We start from the raw sequence: 25,203 nt of genomic DNA, 5'->3' as shown, positions 1-25,203 counted from the left end.
TTTTTTTAGAAGACTTTTAAAATATTTTCTGTTTCTAGATTGTTGGATTGCCATGACCGTTTTCTACTATGCCAACTCGTCCAACCTGTCATCGATTATAATAAGTGTTATCTTCAAGAGGGGTAACGTACAGAATTTTTTTTATCAATATATAAATTATTGGAGAAGACACGGCTTATCTGATTATTATTCATACATTTTTCTCTATAGTAATATAATGGTTAAATTTAATTTTGTAATGAATTTTTTTTTTAAGACTTTTAATATATTTTCTGTTACTAGATTGTTGGATTGCCATGACCGTTTTCTACTATGCCAACTCGTCCAACCTGTCATCGATTATAATAAGTGTTATCTTCAAGAGGGGTAACGTACAGAATTTTTTTTCAATATACAAATTATTACAGAAGACACGGCTTATTTGATTATTATTCATACATTTTACTCTATAGTAATGTAATGGTTAAATTTAATTTTGTAATGAATTTTTTTTTAGAAGACTGTTCAAATATTTTCTGTTTCTAGATTGTTGGATTGCCATGACTGTTTTCTACTATGCCAACTCGTCCAACCTGTCATCGGTTATAATAAGTGTTATCTTCAAGAGGGGTAACGTACAGACTTTTTTTTATCAATATATAAATTATTACAGAAGACACGCCTTATCTGATTATTATTCATACATTTTACTCTATAGTAATATAATGGTTAAATTTAATTTTGTAATGAATTTTTTTTTGAAGACTTTTAAAATATTTTCTGTTTCTAGATTGTTGGATTGCCATGATTGTTTTCTACTATGCCAACTCGTCCAACCTGTCATCGATTATAATAAGTGTTATCTTCAAGAGGGGTAACGTATAGAATTTTTTTTTATCAATATATAAATTATTACAGAAGACACGGCTTATCTGATTATTATTCATACATTTTACTCTATAGTAATATAATGGTTAAATTTAATTTTGTAATGTAATGAATTTTTTTTTGAAGACTTTTCAAATATTTTCTGTTTCTAGATTGTTGGATTGCCATGACCGTTTTCTACTATGCCAACTCGTCCAACCTCTCATCGATTATAATAAGTGTTATCTTCAAGATGGGTAACGTACAGAATTTTTTTTATCAATATATAAATTATTTCAGAAGACACGGCTTATCTGATTTTATTGATACATTTTACTCTATAGTAATATAATGGTTAAATTTAATTTTGTAATGAATTTTTTTTTAGAAGACTTTTAAAATATTTTCTGTTTCTAGATTGTTGGATTGCCATGACCGTTTTCTACTATGCCAACTCGTCCAACCTGTCATCGATTATAATAAGTGTTATATTCAAGAGGGGTAACGTACGGAATTTTTTTTATCAATATATAAATTATTGGAGAAGACACGGCTTATCTGATTATTATTCATACATTTTACTCTATAGTAATATAATGGTTAAATTTAATTTTGTAATGAATTTTTTTTTAGAAGACTTTTAAAATATTTTCTGTTTCTAGATTGTTGGATTGCCATGACCGTTTTCTACTATGCCAACTCGTCCAACCTGTCATCGATTATAATAAGTGTTATCTTCAAGAGGGGTAACCTACAGAATTTTTTTTATCAATATATAAATTATTGGAGAAGACACGGCTTATCTGATTATTATTCATACATTTTACTCTATAGTAATATAATGGTTAAATTTAATTTTGTAATGAATTTTTTTTTAAGACTTTTAATATATTTTCTGTTACTAGATTGTTGGATTGCCATGACCGTTTTCTACTATGCCAACTCGTCCAACCTGTCATCGATTATAATAAGTGTTATCTTCAAGAGGGGTAACGTACAGAATTTTTTTTCAATATATAAATTATTACAGAAGACACGGCTTATTTGATTATTATTCATACATTTTACTCTATAGTAATATAATGGTTTAATTTAATTTTGTAATGAATTTTTTTTTTGAAGACTTTTCAAATATTTTCTCTTTCTAGACTGTTGGATTGCCATGACCGTTTTCTACTATGCCAACTCGTCCAATTTGTCATCGATTTGTAAGTCAAATAGCAACTTCATCATTGGTAACGTTCAGTTTACATCAGCCTTAATCAATTATTTAGCAGGATATACTGCTTGTTTGATTACTAGATTTATTTTAACAGTAATAATAATAATAATAATTATAATGATACTTATTACTATAATAATAATAATAATAATTATAAAACTGCAATATTCATCTTTTAATTTTAAAACAACTGATTTTTTCAGACTTGCGGATTGTCATAAACATTCTCCACATCAATTTCATTTCATCTTATTTGTTAGTGATGAATTGAAAATGATACATCAAGTTATAACATAAAGAGGTTTAAGGTACGTGTTTCGTCATCTATATTTTTTAGCATTGCATACTGATTATTTAAATATTAAAAGGTATTTTCTTTAATAATACAGTTATTTTTTTTTCTGTATTTATATATTTTTTATGTTTTCAGATTGCACGAATGTAATAAAAATTACCAACTTGGTTTTATTTATGTCCACGGTTTATATTAATTTTTCTTTATTGTATATCGGGCAAGAAAAACGTTTATCGAGTAGTACAATAAGTGCTTTCTTCATGAGGGGTAACGTACAGAATTTTTTTTACCAATATATATTTTATAGTACAAAACACTGCTTATCTGATTGTTATTCATACATTTTAGTCTATACTAATACAATGGTTTAATTTTGTAGTTAATTTTTATTTGAAGACTTTTAAAATATTTTCTTTTTCTAGACTGTTGGACTGTGTCATAAGCGTTTTCTACTATGCCAACTCGTTCAACCTGTAAAGATTGTGTTAACGAGAATATCCAAGTAATAATTTTTTTCCAATTTTCTTAAAACGGATAAGGTATGGTCATCGACGTAAGTCAAGTAGCAACTTCATGATCGGTAACGTACAGTTTATGTCAGTATCAATTTATTATTCAGCAGAATATACTGCTTGTTTGATTACTAGACTTATTTTAAGAGGAATGATAATAGTAAAATATTTGTATTAAAATTGTTTTTATTTTTTTCAGATTTATAATTATCTGTTTTCGGTTATTAGGATTATCACATATATTTTCTTCACAGTTTTAAATTCTCGTCTTTTTGTCAAGATTACAGTTATACGCATGGAATATGTTCCCTGATTTTTTAATGGTTATGACAACCGCTCTTCTACTACTATATGAAATAGGATTTTCATGAAGGGTAACCAATAACTTTTATAACAGTAGTGTATTACATTATACACTGCTTGTTTGATTTTTATTACTTTATTTTTAAATTTAGAATAATTCATTTTTTATTATTAGTGATATTTTTATCAAACTTTAAAATACTTTTTCAGACATGGATGTTTTTACAAGTTTCCTACTTTGAATTTAACTCTTCTTGTTGGTCAAGATGATGGCTGTCTATTACTTTTCGTACTACGGCCAAGAAACTAAACTCCTGCAGGGTAAAGTACATGTTCTTTCTTCTTTACTTTTTATCTTTACTTTAACTATTTCTACTTTCCATATTTACTTTACTATTTTTACTTTAATGTTACATTTTTAGAAATAATACTGTGCACTAGGCCTACTGGGGATAGCACATTAAAAAAAACGCATCAATTGCTGTACCTCTTGGGTGATGTGGAAATCAGCAACTTAAATTAAAAATTAACCATTTGTTATATAAATCAGGTATATAAGTTATGTGTATCAAATCGATACAAATTAAATAAAAAATAAAAAAACAATTTACAATTTTTAAGAAAATGATATAACAAATGGTTAATTTTTAATTTAAGTTGCTGATTTCCACAGTTATATAAATTTTGTATATATATATATTAAAAACTTATCTGAATAATCCTAATTTCACGAATTTATTTTAGTTACAAAGGACTCCAACGGACTTTAGTACTCTCCTGAACAACGTATTGTATAATTTATTATACCATTATAAGAACATTTTCGTATTCCTTATCATAAAAAAATATTTCTATTAATTATGTAATATTAAAAATTTTTTAAAAGCATTCTAACGTATCAATGATAATAATATAAGGAAATATAAATTATAATTCATATAAAACTGTAAGATCGTAAATAAAATTTTAAGTTCATAGATTACAATTTTTATATTTATAATTAATCAAATTAGTATTTTATTTTTATTCATTTTAATATATAATGTGTATATATATACATACTTAAAACTGAAATACTGAAAAAATGTGTTTATTTCATTTATTCTCCAGGGGTTATATAGAAAAAAAATTATGTAATAAAGAAATACTTCTATTCCTATTTCAGAAGTATAATAGAATTCTTTTCAAAATAAGGACTGTGCAATAAAAGGAAAGATATCCGAGTAATTCCTTTTATAAGAACGATACAAGTGTAGGCGGATTGCGAAAGTCATATTATTTAAAAAGAAACTGGTACATAAACCCCTTTTTTTAATAAAATTTTAGATTGACACGTTAATCGATTTCCTACGGAAGTACTGTACCTTAATAAATAACATGTAATACAATTAGTACTAGTTTACGTTTTTAATAATTTTTTTTTATTTATAATTAATAAAAATCCCACGCGTAAGATAAAATTATTATACTTTATTAATATTCTAAAAATAATGTACAAAAACTAAAACATACCTTACAAAGCTACAAAATTAACAAAAAAAATTATTTTATACAAAAAAAAATCAATACAGATTCACCGCATTTCTACAAAAGAACCAATGGTTTTCTTGACCTCTGGTTTTCGCGATCCTGTTCAAAGCTATTTAATTACGTATTTAAAAGTCATTCAAGAATAATGTAAATTAAATGAATGAACCAAGAAAAAGAGTGTTTGTGGAATTGGTGTGGTAGGTACGTAGATGTGATGGATGGTATGTAAATGTGATAGACAGACATGTTCTAAAGAAAATACCAAAGTTGTTTACCAAATGTTTCATGTAAATTTTGTGTTGTACAAATCCTATACGTGTGATAGATGAATGTATTAACAAATATAATGAGAAATATGGAGTTTTTGTTAGAAGATAGAATAAAGGAAACTGATGATGATGGTGGTTGAGGTTGCTGTATAAATAAAAAAAACAAATTTTCGTTAGGTTACATACCAAACAGGAATTTCTTCTACACAATAGGAAAGTAAATGAAGTAAGGAGAGAAAATAAAAAAAAAGGTAACTTTTACATTTTGAATCTTAATGAAGCTAATAATCACAAAAAAAAAGAAAAAAATTATCTCTGGATAAAGAGAAATCAATGAGGATCACTTAACACCGGTTAGAAAATAGATTTAGAAAAGAATAAAAGAGGATGTGATTTATGTGTAAAAATTATGATTAATAAAATATTATTTCATGTGTTAAAGTAATGATTTTATAATTTTATGATTTTATAAATTTAACAAAAATGAATTGATTAACGAAATTTCCAAGTGTTTTTATTTTATTATAAAATATTTAATATGTTTGAATATAATACTGAAAAAAAAGATATTTTAAAGCACAGTCTCATTAAATGGGATAAGAGCAATTTAAGCAGAGCATTTAGTGATGTTACCGTTTTTAAAGCGATTATACGACAAAACCAATAATCGTTGATGAAAACAAGGAACGGTATAATTTTATCTTTAATTTTCTCGTAATCCACTTATTTCACGATGTAACAAGTATTCGTCCTTGTGAATATTATCACTTGGAGAAAAAAAAAAAACTTTCAGGTTTTATTGCCACAAAACTGTAGAGGAGTACGGTGGTAACGAAATAGCATTTTTATTACATCCTTTTTAAATTGCTTTTTAGCCATCCAGTATTGGACGATAAACGCAGGTCGTGCTACGTATAGATCTAGAGACTAGGGTTGCTTTTCGCATGGTTAGTTTACTCAGAATAGCGGTGGTGAATTACCTACTGGACCATTCAAGTAATAATAATAATAATCTCTATTTCAATTTATTTAATTACATTCAATATTATATATTTGGCATATATTTCCCTCCCTTTATCCAAATTTGATTGAGGTAGATTACATTAAATAGATAAGATATATTATATTAAACACATAAAATAAAATTCGTAAATTAACTTCGATATTTATATCGAAGTTAATTTACGAATTCGTAAAGGAACCAAACAGCAACAGTAATAATTGAACAACATAAGAAAGAAGCCGTAATAAGAAAGGGAGTCCGACAAGGATGTTCCCTATCCCCGTTACTTTTTAATCTTTACATGGAACCTGCAGTTAATGATGTTAAAGAACAATTTAGATTCGGAGTAACAGTACAAGGTGAAACGATAAAGATGCTACGATTTTCTGATGATATACTAATTCTAGCCGAGAGTAAAAAGGATTTAGAAGAAACAATGAATGGCATAGATGAAGTCCTACGCAAGAACTATCGCATGAAAATAAACAAGAACAAAACAAAACTTATGAAATGTATTAGAAATAACAAAGATGGACCGCTGAATGTGAAAATATGAGGAGAAAAGATTATGGAGGTAGAAGAATTTTGTTATTTGGGAAGTAGAATTACTAAAGATGGACGAAGCAAGGAGCGATATAAAATGCCGAATAGCACAAGCGAAACGAGCCTTCAGTCAGAAATATAATTTGTTTATATAAAAAATTTATTTTTAATGTCAGGAAAAGATTTTTGAAAGTATGTTTGGAATGTCTCTTTGTATGGAAGTGAAACTTGGACAATCGGAGTATCTGAGAAGAAACGATTAGAAGTGGAATGTGGTGCTATGGATGAAGTGACAAATGAAGAGGTATTGCGGCAAATAGATGAAGAAAGAAGCATTTGGAAAAATATAGCTAAAAGAAGAGACAGACTTATAAGCCACATACTAAGGCATCCTGGAATAGTCGCTTCAATATTGGAAGGACGGGTAGAAGGAAAAAATTGTCTAGGCAGGCCACGTTTGGAATATGTAAAAAAAATTGTTAGGGATGTAGGTTGTAGGGGGTATACCGAAATGAAACGACTAGCACTAGATGGGAATCTTGGAGAGCTGCATCAAATCAGTCAAATGACTGAAGACAAAAAAATAATTAACTTCAACAATTGTAGAAAATCATAACACCAATAAATTTAAAAAACAAAGCAAAATATCAATATACAACCATTTATTATATAGTTACCAGTTAAGATTGCATAGATTATGTAGGCATTCCATAAAACATAATGATCGGTTTCGTTAAATTTCAGTTATAGAAAACAATTTTTTATAAATTAATGGGTTACCATCTGATTGCAAAATTGTGATAATCAACGTAGAAAAAAAATTAAATACTTTAAGGTTTAGTAACTCTATCTAGTTGTCTATATCGGTAAGTCTGTTAAGTCAATTATTCAGCCCTAAATGTTCTTGCGTAATTCAATGCTAACCATATAAAAACAAATGAAAGGGAAATAATTCCAACCTTATAACTGCTGGAAATGGTTAGATTAAACACTAATTTCATTTGTTACAATATAATATTAAAAAGTAATAAAAAGAAATAACAGCTATAATAGAAGATAAATAATATACCTTCTTTAAATATAAATCAATAAAAAAATGCAGACAACACAGTTATAGAACTTTCCCGACAGGCGGCTTTATTCTGATACACACACACACACACACATATATATATATATATATACACTCGCGCGCGTGCGCGCACTTGCCCACGCAACTTTTTTTAACCTCCAGAACCATCGTTAGGTGGTATTTCTTCAGAGGATGAGATGAATAATTTGTAGTGCATGTGCAAATGCCATGCCTAACCGGGATTCGAAACCGGGAACTCCAGATGAAGGGCCGAAACGCTACCATTTGCGCCACGGAGGCCGGCGCGCACACACAACTTAATTTCAAATATTAATAATTTTATTTAATACAATATTTTTTGTTTATTTACTAAAGCACGCATACCATATTTCATTCGCGCGTTGTGGCGGTACTAGCGGCTCACCTGTGACGTTACAGCTTAGAAGACGACTACAGCAGTAGTCCAGCCGCTAAGTGGAGTGTTGGGTGTTGGGAGTTGGATGTGGGATGTGTAAGGAGGGTGGCTTGGTTAAGATTTGTGGATCCAACGACATAACAGAAAAAACTGCAACGAAAAAGACCCACTGTTACTGCCTTCTACAAAGTTTCAAAATTATTACTATTTTTTGGAGCGTGGTACAATGATGCAAAAAAGGTTTTACATAAGATTTTTTTTATATTTATTCACAAAAATATTAAAAAAAAAAGTGCAACGAAAATGGTTTGATATTTTACACTTTACTCTTGAACAGTTAAGTAAGTTAGAAAACTTAAGTTTTGAGGACGAGGAAGTACGTAAATTCATTTACAATTTCTAAGAAGAGCTTAGTGAGAAATTACTAATCGGATTGCTGTTACAGAAAACTCAATATATGCATAACGACTAAGTACGTATAGGTTAATGAAGAATAAGGCAGAATAGGAAAAAAAATACAGGAAATAATTGTGAGAAGTTCACAAAAGAGCCTCAACTATTATTTTTTCTCAGTTGTAATTTAATAATTGATCACATATTTTAGAATCATAACTTAATCAGATATTAGTTTTACTGGCAAAAAATATTTAATGTATCAAAAAAAAACAAAAACAAATTAATGGAAAAGCGGTGTTCATAATATGCAGTTTTATATATTTTATATAAAATAGATTACGATTATAGATAGGATAAAAGATTATTAAATTAATATAATAAATAAAATATGAATACCACTAAATTGATAAAATATCCTAGAAGAATCCGTTTGGATCCCAAAACAATTAAAATAACTAAACAGGCTCTTACAAATACAAGACTGAAAGTAGAATCCATTTTTAACGAAAATTAATACAAGTACACGGGGAAGATTTATCACCAACTTCTCTTAACTGGATCTAGAGAAAGTAATAATAGAATGGAAAAAGATGAAAGAAACTGGAATATAACATCATATAAAAATTGGGTCCAAAAAGAAAAAAAACTGGAACTCCCTTGACTAGCCTTTACCGATGATGATGAAATTTTTGCGAACGATCACAAAACGGCAACAAAAAAAGTAGACCACCTAATAAAAATTGCGGAGAAAGTACGACTAAAGATTTCTTTCAAAAAGACAGAATTCATGACCAACAAAGATTCTGGGTTCTTTAGGACTAATCGGGCTAGTCTTTTTTTATTCCGCTCAGATATGTCATCAATCGTCATCGGACCCGAAACTTGCGTCTCCTTTGAGAAATCCTCAAAAAAATCCTCATTTATTTCCAAATTGAGGAACGTTCCGAGGTTATGACTCACAGGAAAATCACTTTGAAAATCCTTCATTGTTGATGATATATTTGCGAGCCATTCCGAGCAGAATGAAAAAAAAATTAGCCCGATCTCTCCAGTAAAAAGTCTGGACGGACTGGAAATAGGTTTTAACAAGCATTTTGCCTGTGGTAGCAAAGGAAAGAAAAACCGAAGGAGGTTAGTGAGGTTGGGTGAGCCGTGTTGTTGTAAATGGAGTAGGATTTAACCAATTTTTCAAAATGTATCCAACTTTTGTAATAACACTGCGTAGCAACAAGGGGCTACTAGTTCTTTATAAACAATCTAATTTGAATTCAGAGCAGCAATTCTTCAATCAAAAATTAATAATTTATTGATAAATTGATACCTCGTTTGCAAATGACAACTATTAATCTTTATCGAAGTATTTAGCGATTATTTATTATCTTAAATTTTACTTCTATTTGTTATTTTTATTTTACTTTTGTTTTATTTTTTAACGTCCACTAAATAAAGGTAGATCAGCTTGATATAATGTTGTACGTAATTTATTTTATTTTTTTTGGCCTAAAACGTTTTGTAAAAGAAATATTGTGAACAGTTTTTCAACAGTTTGATTTACTTTTATAGCTTTTAAAACAAAATAAATGTTCGTTACTTTTTTTCATTTATGACAACTGTTGATAAATTGATGTCATAGCTTTGGGGTTGCGAGAAAAAAAGAAAAACAAAATATATATAGCAGTGAGAATAACTTAAACCGCAACATATTTTTTTCAAAAAAACGATGAATTAAAAAATCACGCTATTAAAACAAAAAAATCCTTACGAAGAAAACATAAGTCACTTACAACACTAGAATTTAGACAGGTGGCAATTGACTTTTTTTTTTCTTAAACCTCTGAGCTCTTAACATAGACAACATATCACGTCAACTGACGTCTAGCAACCATTAATCAACTGTTCAATTGACCGACTATCCAGGTCAATTATACTCATGACAAATCATGTGGATAAGTTTTCCTTTTTAACATCGAATCACACAACTTTGACAAATTCATCGTAGCCTACAACACTTTTACTTGTAAATTTATAAAATTATTGAAACGGAAAAACATTCATAAATTAATATAAATTTAATAACTAAAAGAAAGGCTTTGTAACAAGAAGAAGAAAAAGATTTTCCTTCTCTAAAGCAGAATTAAATAAAATATTGTTACCTTAAGGGAAATTTTCTCGCAAAATATCGATACAAAGAAGTGATATTATTACTCGAATGAGAATTACACGCAAAAAAATCATAGACTTCATTTCTTCAAATTGTTCCTTTAAAAAGAATTAATTTATTCTTGAAGAAAATATTTATTTTAATATTATTTCATGTACAATAATATTATAATCATGATTTTTTAAAAGGAAAAAGTAAATTAACAATGTAAACGTGTAAAGATACCAGATGATTTTTCAAGAAAATTGGTAAATAAATTTTTTCAGTAAAACTTTAATTGAAATTTAAAAAAAATTTATTTTTGTAATTCAGGTAATCAATTTTGTTAAACATTGTTATTGTGGGATTCAACGATTTAATTCAAATGGTATAGGCATTTGTTCTGATGTCATGTGCTTAGAATCACATAAAATACAAAACTCAACAGGGTTTGAATTTTTAAATCGCAACGAACCAAAGGAAGCACGTGAAAGTCAAAGGTAGAGCACTCCTTAAGAATTCAGCATAAATTAATAGCTTGGCAATATTACATTTTATTGCTTATAATAATCTAAGGTCAGATAATTCGACCATCCGTGAATTTATTTTGACTAGTTTCGGCGTGACGTCTGTACGAACGTATGTTTCTCGCATAACTAAAAAAACGATTAGCTGTAGGATGTTGAAATTTTGAATTTAGGACTGTTGTGATATCTAGTTGTGCACCTCCCCTTTTGATTGCAATCGACTGAACCAAAAGTGTCTAAAAAAAAGCCAAAATCCCAAAAATCTGGATTTTGGACTTTTTCTGAATTGCAGTAATAAGTCCTCATTGAGAGCTTTTCAACGATATGTCATAAGTGTTAGTTATTTTCATTGGTTCCAGAGTTATAGCCTAATAAAAATTTAATTAATGAAATATTTGGATATTTGGGAAGGCACATCGGTTCAAATCAGACTTCGTTCTGTACTTTAAATCAGCATGTCCGAAGTAAAGGAAGCGAGAGCTGTTTCAATCATGTGCCTTAAATCGGATAAATCAATAGGTAGCGGAGGTATATATTCAAGATCCATTATAAAATTCAAATAAAAAAATCAAGGGAGATCAGATTAAGTGGCCTTGAAGACCAAGTGACGTTCGTAATCAAGATCTCTCCACGGATCTACGCCGTGCAATCCAGCGGTTGGGGATAAATTCTTTCAACCGTTATTCCCGTACAGAGTTATGCCAGGGAAAAGGCACGCCATCTTTTTGCCAAAAAAAAAAAAAATACTCTGGTCCATCTTGGAGTTGAAGAAAGATCAATGTACCCAACATCTCAAAACAAGCAACTACTCTTATACTTCAATGAAAAAGAACGGTCCGTAAACTTGTGTCGGAATATGTCTTGGAAAACATTTAATTTTTTTTTGAGCCATGGCCTCCAACTACCTTGGAAGGGGTTCCCCTCACCGGAATTCCGGTCTTAACTCCTTGCCTCTAACGAGGAATCCCAAAGGGATCCCTCGCCGGGTCTACGGACTTACTTTTCCCCCAACGGATATTAATAACCATTTAATTTTGGGGTGTCCCTTTCGCATTGTAAGACTTCTTAGGGATTTTCTGACTCCCTCCCACCAAATTATAAAAATTATGTCTGAAATGTTTACTCATCACTAAAAAAATACGATCACGAAAGTAGTCAACTTCATGCTGTAAAATTTAGATTACGAAATTAGCACACCCGACAGCGTAATCGATAGGGTTTAAAGCTTATAACAGCTACAAACGATACGGACACATATGTAAGCGTTTCCTTAAAAATTTCACATTGTCATCACCGGCATTGATATCTTGTTTGTGATCGGTCTTTCTAACTGTTTTTTAAGATTATCAGTCACCCTTGATACTGTCTTCTTCCCTTTACACAGAGAACCGGTCGTATTAACGAATCAATTGACGGAAACAGAGTAACTATCTGTCCAATCTGCGCGCAACTAAAACTATTCTTTTATCTCTTTGATTCTAAACTTTAATCAACACTGCACAACTCATTCAAGAGATGTTAATAGTATATTAAAATCATGATATGCTTTGTTTACACACCCGGTACAACTGACTAAACTATTTGACGTATTTAATAATTATCAACATTATCATTATTATTATTATTACTATTAATTCAGGTTTAATATTATTACTAATTCATCAAGTATTACTTATCCAAGTAAGCCTATTACGAATTTTACGTTGCTTTTAAGAAACATTTCAGATTTTTGGGAGAAAATGGAATCTTATCTCAGGTCCTTTATAACCGTTTGTTTAAAGAACTAAAATTTAAAAACAATCAAAAAACTAAATTACAAAAACGAATATTTAATTATTTTAAGACGAATACTATAAAATAATTTAAAAATATCAAATTTAAATTATTCAATAGCAATTGTATTAAAAAAGTAGGACATACATTTTAGGACATACGCAGCGTTTCAGTTCGTAACGAACAAATGATAATTGTATAAAAGTTTCAATTGTGTTCAACTATTTTTCTTCTCTGCAATCCTAAATACAATTGAGGCATATCCAAATATTAAAGATAAGTTAAAATCAAGTGGACAAAAAAAAGTGATCAAAAGTATAAAAAAATTTAATTGAAAAATCGGAAAATTAAACATATTTAAAAGAAACCGTCTCTTGTCTTTTATAAAGAATGTTCTGGGTTTAAATACAGATTATACTTGGCCTTTGCCATACGCTTAAAAATTTGTCTGTTATAAAAAAAAATTACGGTAATTATAACCATGATATAAAAAAAAATTACGGTAATTATAACTGGTTATTAGCCTGTAATATTGAGCATTAATAAATTTAAACAAAAACTGTGTATTTATTGCAGGAAAATTTATATTATATGGTATATTAATTAAAAATCTTGTATATTATGCTTTCATAATATATCACATTCATAATATATTACATTTCATAATATATCATCTTAATTTCATACGTAACCAAAGAGAACGCAGAATTTCAAACAGTAAAAATTCCAAAAAAAGTACGAGAAATAAATTAAGAATTAAAAATAAAATGTTGCTCAGTGTAGTTAATAATCTTCTAATTCAACAATAAATACACGGGATGAAACACAACTAAAGGCTGAGAGAGGTCTAATAATAGTGCCGGTAAATAATTTCTCCGTGACTATATTTCCCATAGTGTTTCTTCAAGAAGCTAGCTATATCAAGTTTGTTCGTAACGCAACAAAGTTTGGCTGTGTTTATTGCTCCAGGGACTTCACCGAGGGACTGGAGCAATCTACACCGGTTGCGGGCTTCCACACACATAGGAGTATTTAAATCCCTTACCCTACCGTTGTTGTGTTTGTATCACAAAGAGAACAACAAGAGGTGCATTCCCCCTTCTTAAGTTCAACCGACTTATGCCATAACTTGACCACGTCAAATATACACCAGTCAAACTCGGGAAACACAAATCTTCATTTAGACATGATTTACTGAATTTATACCATCCTTGAAACCACAACCTGCACTAACAACTTCTTTGCTACATTAACAACTGCTTGTACTTCACCTTCTAAATTTGCATTATGTGTGAGCGGGCATGCGTACAGACATATACACAAACACAATGGGGGATTTTCTCTCTCTATCTTTCTCTACATACTATATATATATATATATATATATATATATATATATATACACGTCTCTCTATTACTTGCAATATCTCACTCATAAAACTCACTCGCTCTCTCTCTACAAAGTATATCTGTACACGTCTCTCTATTACTTGCATCATTTTACTCATAAATATAAAATTATTATAATCAAGGGCAACGCATAAAAAAACTACGAAATATAAGTTCAAATTTATTCCAATAATAATTTTACAAATACATGAAGTTCCATTTTCTGGAATATCTAGAGCAACATAAAACCTCCAGAGCCAAACGTAATAATAATATTTAAAGGAGTATTAAATATAGCCTAATTTAAGTATAATTAAAGTTTGTCATATCAAGTCTAGCTCACATTACTAATCATGAAATATAAGGCGGTGTGTGGTTCGATTCATCAGCAGTTAGTACAAAATCTTGACCATATTGTAAATTTTGAACACTATTTTAATTTAATCATTCTAATTTAGATAATAAAATACTAGTGTCCTGAATACTGGCAATCCATCCCCTCTTCACCTTTGTAATAAAGATATTATCAGTAGTTTTACGCTTTATTCTACTGTCTAACAAGTTATAAATTTTAGTTACTAAATAGACAAATGATTTTCAAAACCGTTCCTTAAATACTGCCGGGATTTGTGAATTTTCTATATCCATACTTCTTGTATTGTATATATTATTTATTTTACAATATTTACAACTATTGAAAAATACCCGTAATGCTTTGCGTACGTAGAGATTCTTTAAGGGTAAAAAATTCAGTTTTTTGAACACCTCAAGGGATGAGTTGAAACTGCTTTTGAAATAAATGAACTAAAATTATTACGAAAATAAAGAAAGTTAATGGCGTATATTATTTTAATGTGGCCTCTATTTTGTGCCACATTATATTTATCTTAAATTTTTAATATGGAGAAAAAGTAAAAAATGTAGATTATTTTAAATTCTTACTTAAAATTTGACTAAAAAATAAAACTATAGTAATTTACGTTAAAATAAAACATGTGATATCTGATTTATAAAAAAAGTACGGGAATTGGAAAAGTAGAGACAGAATTTTAATCTGAAAATTAATATTTAAAAAAATTAGGCAGTTTTGGGAAAGACTGGATGAGAATTATTTTCTCTCTTCGGATTTTATTCACTTTAGGGTATTTTAATAACCGTTCAAACTGGCTGTTTACTTTTATGGTTTTGCATTCTACAATCCTTATACTCGTAAATAAATTATGAATAGTCTCCTTCAATGACCTAAAGGAATTTTTTCTTCCCTTAATCAATACACTACTCACAGAATTCCTAACTTGTACGTATTACTACTCTATTTTATTCATTTAACTTAAAAAAAAAAAAAAAATGTATATGTTATTTTATAAATAAAATCAGTGCACTTTATAAATAAAACAAAAAAAGAAAAATGAATTAAAAACGCTTAGAATAGTTTTGTTTATACATTTTTTAATTAACACATTTACTAATATCATTCAGTGATCATGAACTTTGGTAGTATCCAATAAAATCATTACATTCAAATATTGCGAATTTTTGGACCTCTAAAAATCTGCTTTTAGAGTTGGCGTTGAACTTTGAGTATTTAAATGTTTAAAAAAATTATTTGTCTTCAATTAATTATTGTTTCATAAATAAACAAAAAAAAAGTTAAAACATTTTACAGAAGATTTTATTCAAGATATGCAATACTTTAAATGTGAATTAAGAGTGAAAAAACCTATTCATGACTTCCTATTACTACCTATTACTAATATTTTATCTATGAATCATGAGGTCTTGCCGTTGGTGAGGGGGCTTGAGTGCTCAGTGATACAGAGTAGCTGGACCGAAGGTGCAAACATATCGGAGAGGTATCTGTTGAGAGCCAGACTAAGGAATGATTCCTGAAAGAAGGCAGCAGCTCTTTCAGTAGTTGTTAGGGGCGTGAGTCAGGATGACTTAAACGGCCATATCAAAATCACTCAGTTCTCTGAGTACTGCGCAGCTGAAAGCAATGGAAAACTACAGCTGCTTTTTTTCCAAGAAAATGTAGCTCTCTGCATTTTCATATAGCAATGATGGAGGCACCTTCCTTGGTAAAATATTCCGGAGGTAAACTAGTCCCCCGTTCGGATCTCCGGGTGGGGACTACTAAGGAAGGGGTCACCAGAAAATTAAAAAATAACATTCTACGAGTCGGAGCGTGGAATGTTAGAAGTTTAAAAAAGGTTGGTAGGCTAGAAAATTAAAAAAGGGAAATGGATAGAACAAATGTAAATGTAGTAGGAATTAGTGAGGTTCGGTGGGAAGAGGAAGGCGACTTTTGGTCAGGTGATTTTAGAATAATAAACTCAGCTTCAAATAATGGGCAGGCAGGAGTAGGTTTCATAGTGAACAAGAAGTTAGGGAAGAGAGTAGAGTATTTCAAAACGCATAGCGATAGAATCATTGTGATAAGGATAAAATCAAAACCTACACCGACAACGATTGTTAACGTCTATATGCCTACAAGCGCCCATGATGATGATGAGGTAGAGTGTGTATACGAAGAGATTGATGAAGCAATTAAACACGTAAAAGGAGATGAAAATTTAATAATAGTTGGAGATTGGAATGCAAGCATTGGAAAAGGCAAGGAAGGAAATATAGTGGGTGAATACGGGCTGGGCAAAAGGAATGAAAGAGGGGACAGACTTAAAGTATAATTTAGTAATTGGCAACACCCAATTTAAAAATCATAATAGAAGAATACACACTTATAAAAAGTCAGGCGATACTACAAGGTATCAAATAGATTATATCATGGTTAAGCAAAGATTTAGAAATCAACTCGTTGATTGCAAAATTTACCCTGGAGCAGATATTGATAGCGACCATAATTTGGCGATAAAGAAATGTAGATTGGGGTTTAAAAACCAGAAGAAAAGGTGTCAGATGAATCGGTGGAATTTAGAGAAGCTTGAGGAAGAGGAGGTAAAGAAGATTTTTGAGGAGGACATCGCAAAAGGTCTGAGTAAAAAAGATAAAGTAGAAAATGTAGAAGAAGAATGGGAGAATGTTAAAAAGGAAACTATTTGTTTCTGCTTAAATCAGCAGAAGCAAACTTAGGAGGAATAAAGAGAACTGGTAGAAAACCTTGGGTTTCAGACGTTATATTGCAGCTGATGGATGAACGTAGAAAATATAAGAATGCTAGTGATGAAGAAAGTAAAAGGAACTATCGACAATTAAGAAATGCTGTAAACAGAAAGTGCAAACTATCGAAAGAAGAGTAGATTAAAGAAAAGTGTTCAGAAGTGGAAAGAGAAATGAACATTGGTAAAACGGACGGAGCATACAGGAGAGTTAAGGAAAATTTTGGGGTACATAAATTAAAATCTAATAATGTGTTACACAAAGATGGTACACCAATATATAATACGAAAGGTAAAGTCGATAGATGGGTGGAATATATTGAAGAGTTATACGGAGGAAATGAATTGGAAAATAGTGTTATAGAGGAAGAAGAGGAAGTTGAAGAGGATGAAATGGGAGAAACAATACTGAGATCTGAATTTAAGAGAGCATTAAAAGATTTAAATGGCAGAAAGGCTCCTGGAATAGATGGAATACCTGTAGAATTACTGCGCAGTGCAGGTGAGGAAGCGATTGATAGATTATACAAACTGGTGTGTAATATTTACGAAAAAGGGGAAGTTCCGTCAGACTTAAAAAAAGTGTTATAGTCATGATAACAAAGAAAGCAGGGGCAGATAAATGTGAAGAATACAGAACAATTAGTTTAACTAGTCATGCATCAAAAATCTGGAAGAAGTGTTAGGAGAAGACCAATTTGGTTTCAGGAAAATTATAGAGGCAAGGGAAGCAATTTTAGGCCTCAGGTTAATAGTAGAAGGAAGATTAAAGAAAAACAAACCAACATACTTGGCGCTTATAGACCTAGAAAAGGCATTCGATAACGTAAACTGGAATAAAATGTTCAGCATTTTAAAAAAAAAATTAGGGTTCAAATACAGAGATAGAAGAACAATTGCTAATATGTACAGGAACATAACAGCAAAAGTAATAATTGAAGAACATAAGAAAGAAGCGGTAATAAGAAAGGGAGTCCGACAAGGATGTTCCCTACCAACGTTACTTTTTAATCTTTACATGGAACTAGCAGTTAATGATGTTAAAGAACAATTTAGATTCGGAGTAACAGTACAAGGTGAGAAGATAAAGATGCTACGATTTTCTGATGATACACTAATTCTAGCCGAGAGTAAAACGGATTTTAAGTCAAATTTTAAGATTTTAAACCAGTCAAATGACTGAATACAAAAAAAAAAAAAAACTAATATTTTGGTTGAGATAAAAAGTTATTTCATGGAATTAAACGAAATTAACTGTAAAAGATTAAAAAATAAAACCTTTACTAACCGAAGAATATTTTTAATGATTACAAAAGTACTCCAGAATTTAATACAATGAAGATCTGAAAAACGGTGACCACTCCACATGAATTTTGGGTTCGTGATTTCCAGATTTTGGTAATCAGCCTTAATTCTGAGACGTTTCACACATAAATTATACGATCCTCTAATATTTTCATCTCGCCAGCCGGCCTCCGTGGCGCGAGTACTAGTGTCTCGGCCTTTCATCCAGAGGTCCCGGGTTCGAATCCCGGTCAGTCACGGAATGTTTACACGCTACAAAAATTATCATTCATATCATCCTCTGACGTAATACCTTACGGCGGTACTGAAGGTTAAAAAAAAATTCATCTATTATTGATCACGCCTTTCGCTTTTCTTATCTCCAACTTATCAACTAATCTGCTATTTCAACTATTCTTTATTATCAATTATAGTGCAACTTATCATTATTCCTTTTGGTTGTCCAACCATCAGAGCCATTTTACCATAGCTTGTCTGACAGCCTGCTTAAATGTATTATTTTTACCATCACACAAAACTACCGCTAGCACTCTTAATTCTGACGAATTTACTAATATGGACCAGCAGAAAAAAGTATGATAATATATAACTAAGTTAAAAATAAATTAGAATTATAAATTTACATATAAAAATTTCTAAAATATATATATATATTTATAAACACACACGCACAAGCACGCGCGCTCGTGCGCGCGCGCGCGCGCGCACACACACACACACACACACACACACTCACGTTTGGCAGTCATTAGTGTAAAAAAAAACTTTTTTTTAATAAGCGAATGTTAACACAAAAAATGAAGTTTCCATTTTATTAAAAGATTAAGCAATATATATTTAAACATTTTTCCAACTAATTCTGCAAGATATAAATAGCAATTATTACTGGTTATCAATGATGAAATCAATATGGCTGATACTTCAAACATCGTGTTAATTTTTTGGTGAAATAATACAACGTTAAATAAAAATCTATCAATAAATAATAATATATCCTTCTCATTTCCCCAAATAATTAAAAAACTTTAATACACACGTAAAAAAAGCTGTTATCACAATGCATTATATACCTGCAATTATTTCATTTTAACAAGCTCATGTATTAAATTTTCATTAAGGTAAAATTATTCACTCAGTGAACAGTAAAAATAATTGTATTCATTCTAAAACCTAGCAGAAAATAATTACATTAAAATTACATGTATTTATTCAAAATTACATTATATGATAATCTACAGGATTCTGAGAATAAACTGGAAAACAATTTTATTTCAAATATTAATGTTTCTACGAACTCGTAGGTTATTTTATTAAACGTAACCGTAATTATTTTAGTATTCAATGTAAATATTTTAATGTTAACCAATAAAAGTAATAAAATTCTGCATAAAAAGGCAAAACATAGCGTTTAATTTTTTTTAAAGTTAAAACAGCATTTTACTTTTTATTATGTTTTTAAATTTAAAAATAATAAATAAAACTAATATATAAATACCAGATAAAATATTATGTTTGACCAACGTTGTTTTTTCGTAAAAACAATCAGTAGCAAGATGATAAAGATTTTTCTTAAATATCTTTCCTTTAAAATAGGCTGCATTTTTTCCCCAATATGAGGTAGAATTTTACCATAAGAAGCCTGTACGTATATATCGTATCTGGAATTAATTCCAGATAATCAGCACGTAAATCAAGACCAAGTAAATTAAAATTTCCCTTTGAGAATACATTGCAATACAATTTAGTATACTTTTCAACGAAATAATAATTCGAAATGTATATTTTGACCTTATATACATAGGTATGGATGTCTTTATGTGCGAATTTGAAGATTTGGCTTTGCTATATAACTATTTAAGCATCAAATTGAGTTTTTATAGAACTATCGTGCAAGAAGAAGTGTTTATACGAAGAGTGAGTTTTTTAGAACTGTATCACGAAGAAATCTATAGGAAGAATGAACCACCTATATCAAACCACACGCAAATACCAAATTAACTTTACAGACAGCACATCTTTAACATAAATTCAATGAACATCAAGTCAAAATCTACAGAAAGAATTGATAAAATAAACCAAAAAGTAGTAAAAAAGGGAAAATAATTTCATCTATCGGAATGTATTAATATTTTTCTAGATTCGTTACTCATACAATACAATTCGTTAAAAGATAAGGGTAATTTACCTCGGATTGGAGCGCTAACAGAATACTGGCTACTCCTCAACCAAATCAAAAACATATCCTGGTACAAACTATTTTTCCATTGCATACTAAATATAAAAAAGAAAAAAGTTAATCATCTCTAAAAAAAAAACCTTAACTTTATGATATCCATTAGCACAGTATGGGTAAATTTAAAAAGGTAAACTACGTCTAAATAATTTTGAAATTAACGGTAGATTTTAAATTTAATAAATGTTTAGTGTTCCAATTACTGTCATACCTGAAAGAGCACCAAATATTTACTTTTTGGAAATCACTTCATTTTCAAAAATTACTGCCACTTAAATTCTGATATTATATCTATAAATTTAACAGATAATCGTATATGTTGTATGAAAGTACCCAATTGGATTAAACAAGTTCAGCCAGAATCGTTCCTTCCAATTAGAGGGTATTATTTTGTAATTAATTTTTAATTTAAATTAATATTGATTTAAATAAAGAATTGATTATAAGTCTACTTTAATGAACGTAATCGAAAACTTTTTGAATATTCCAAAATTCATCCGCATTTACATTAACTAGGTAAGAATAAGAAATACTATATCAAACATGCTTATGAACGAATTAAGAGTTTGAAATAAAAGTCCAAGCTGATTAGGGAGCTATGTAAAATAAAACATTTACCCTAATACTGTATAATTCGAAACGATTTATATGTTACTGATACTGTATTCTGTACACGGAATCATTAAATATTAATGATGGTAAAACTAAGCAAAATGTAAACTTTATAAAAAATTACAAAAAATTGGCAAAGCAAAATTGACAGCCTGTAGTGATATCGTTGATATTTTTTTTTAAATATTTCATTTTTTTTCTTAAGTTTACAAATCATCATGAAAAAATTACATCACTCAACGTGTACAAATCACAAAAATTTATTATCGATATTTCGAATCAATTACAGCTGTATACTGACCTTCTCGATATGTATAATGTGCATAATCAGCCAGAAAAAATCACAATTTATTCATCGTTTGGTTTTTTCCGTCGATTTCCCCGCCCCTTGGAGCCGGATTCGCGACCAAGCATAAACTCAGCTAAGGGGTGCCATCGCCTCAAACTACCTCGGAAGAGCACAAGGCCCCGCCCAGGCAGCCGGGACTCGGTCTTCCTTGCTTGCCATGCCTCAAATCAGGGGATCCTAAAGGGTTCTTCTCACCGGGACTCCGGTCTTAACGCCTCGCCTCTAACGAGGAACCCCAACGGGATGCCCCGCCAGGACTACGGTCTTACTTTCCTCCAACGGCATTGCAATTGAGTCCCCACCCTCATAGAAGATGAGACGCCAGGGCCTCCCCCCCTCCCTGAGGCTGTCCCTTGCAGATACCACAGCGCAGCTGTGTACATATTCGTGGTGCTGGCGTAGGTGGGGCCACCTTACATCCTCGACCTCCGGGTACATGTTGTCTGTATGATCTACATGACAGACAGCGAGGTTCCTTTGTGCAGTCCTTTTTCACGTGGCCGGAAGGTCCAGATGTGGTCATTGGCAAACCAATTACCACTTCGGTCTCGACCAAGACAAAACTTGGCCCTATGTCCCATACCCCCAACACCGATAGCAAAGGTCATCTGAGGCACGTCGAGTCATCGATTGGTTAGAAACGTTGAAGAAAACTAATATAATACATAATATATTATAAAACGTTGAAATATTGAAATAAAACGTTGAAATATAAGAAGCTAAACAAAATAAAACATCCTAGAATAATTAATTTTTACAATTTTAATATATTCATTAGAAAATATTATAAAATTATTTTAAATATATTTTAATTAATAAAATCATAATAATACAGTACTTACGAATTTATTTTAAAATATTCAGTGAATACGAAAAGTGGATGTCCTACCTAGAAAAAAGTAGAAAAAAAAATTAGCATAAATTAGCAAAATTTAGTATATATCCTAATAGAGAATAATGTAATAGTACATGTACATAATTCTACGAATAGTAAAGTTCGGTTCTGTGAAACCTATGTATCCATGTGACAAAAATATTTAGTGTATAATAATTAGTAAAAAAAAGTTTATAAATTCCGATTTTAGTAGTTTTCAAACACAGTCAATTTCCTGAAGCCTAATTGATAATAATTTGTGCATTTTTTTTGGGATAATTTTGTATGATTAAGAAATATTAGTGCCGAATTTTTAAGCATAAGGTAGAATTTTCTATGCTTATATACATACGAATTAAAAAAAAAACTATATAGATATTTACATATACAGTTTAATTAGCTGAAAGACTTTATAAATTCACGAATAATCACAAATTTTTTAAATCGCAAAAGTTTGTGACACGAATTATTGTTCTTTAATTATAATTTTTTAGGTTTTCCTGTGCTTATGAACAAATTAAAATTGTTTTTATACATTTATATTAACGAACACATATATTTTTGTATTATATATATATATATATATATATATATAATATCCCGAGGAATACTTATACATAATGTACGTAATTGATATATAAAATAAATTCTCTAAAACCCTAGTCTAACTACATCAATGGAATGTTATAATGGAATAGAATTAAAACGAACCATATTTTACATAATTATATGGAGAAATGAATATTTATCCAATATTTATTAAATAATATAGTATTTATTAAATATATATATTATTAATATATATTAATAATATATATATTTATTAATATATATTAAATAATATTTAATAATATTTATTAAATGAATATTTATAATATTTTATAAAGAAAGGGAAAAATGATAAGAAATTTTGATAACAGAGGATAAGTAGAAATAATAAACAATATTGTTAACATTATTATTTTTTTAAAAAATTAAATGCATTCCAATTTATTTAAATATAAAATAGTAATGAATTCATGTAATTGTAGAAATGAATGAAAATTACGGTATTAGCTTAGAATATTCATGCAAGCGTTCAATTTAATAAAAATATTTATGATAAAACAGAAATTTATTATAATAAAATAGCCCAATCCTTGGATTTTGACACAACATTTATTTGCAACACTTATATTGAACTCTAATGTTATTAAGTAAAATAATATATATATATATATTATATTATATTATTATATATTATATTATATTATATATATTAAATATATTTGTTAAAACTGTGGGCAAATCTGAGAATAAGATTTACAATTATTTTAATAAAATAATAAATTGTTCTTGTTTTATTAAAAAATTGCGTAAAATCTTAATCATAAAATTAAGATATTTTTATGAGATATTTTTGCAGCCTTTACAAAATTTGTCATTAAAAACTTATTATTTTATGAATTAAATTAAAATAAGTACAAATAATAATTGTTTTTACTTATTAATTACGAACGTAATTAAACATCAATCATTATTCTTCAGACAATATCATTACATTGAAAATAGTTATACATACAGGGTGTTTCTAAAATAGGCCGTCAAACCTTTCCAGTGGTTTTATTATATTAAAATAAAGGAAAAAATTCCAATAAACATGGGTTCGGAAATGCTTTGTTTTCCCGCTAGCTGCCATTTTGTTTTTTTTCACTAAATAATTTTTATCTTCAGAATGGTTTGACTTACGTTAAAATTGGGCACAATTACTAACATGAAAACCTATTTGTAGAAAAATAAACAACCTTATCTAAAATATTTTTCAAAATGGCGGCCATTTAAGATTTTTAAATCCAAATAACGTGAAAACGATGAATTTTATTAGAAAATCACAAACATTTTTAATATTTAATGTTAAACAAATTAGCATACTTGGTTTTTTTACTTGCTTCATAAAGTAACAAAATTACCGACGTTTCTGGAATATCATTATCTGCTTAATAGGATATTCGAACTAACGCACAACAAAACTTCATTCCTGATTTTACAATCGCCTATTGTTAAAAATAAAAAATACGAGATGCATTAAAATTAAAATTTTATTAATCAGCTTATATTAAAAAAAAAATTAGAACTGTTATTGTTTACATTTACAATGTTAAAAGATGTACATAAAAATCTTGAGGTTTAATCACTACTAAATTCTTTAAGTAAATAACTTTTTAATTAACCCGGATTAATATTAAATTATTAAAATTTAACAAATAATAAAAAAAATTTAAGAATATTAAAATTCAACTTAAAGAAAAAAAAAATTTATGAATTGTTGAACATCTATTTAACAAACTTTTTTTATTAATAATGAAAAAGTTTTATTACTTAAAATGTTTGCTTTTCTTTACAAACCTTTCTTAACAAGACAAGTTTTTATATTATTATCATTTGAAGGAAACTTTTTAAGTTGAAATAACAGCTGATGTATCTTCTTAGTAATTTAAAA

This window comes from Lycorma delicatula, chromosome 5 (genome assembly GCF_047948215.1).
Source record: "Lycorma delicatula isolate Av1 chromosome 5, ASM4794821v1, whole genome shotgun sequence".
In the NCBI taxonomy this organism is placed as follows: Eukaryota; Metazoa; Arthropoda; class Insecta; order Hemiptera; family Fulgoridae; genus Lycorma; species Lycorma delicatula.
Note: the sequence above shows the minus strand (reverse complement) of the source record.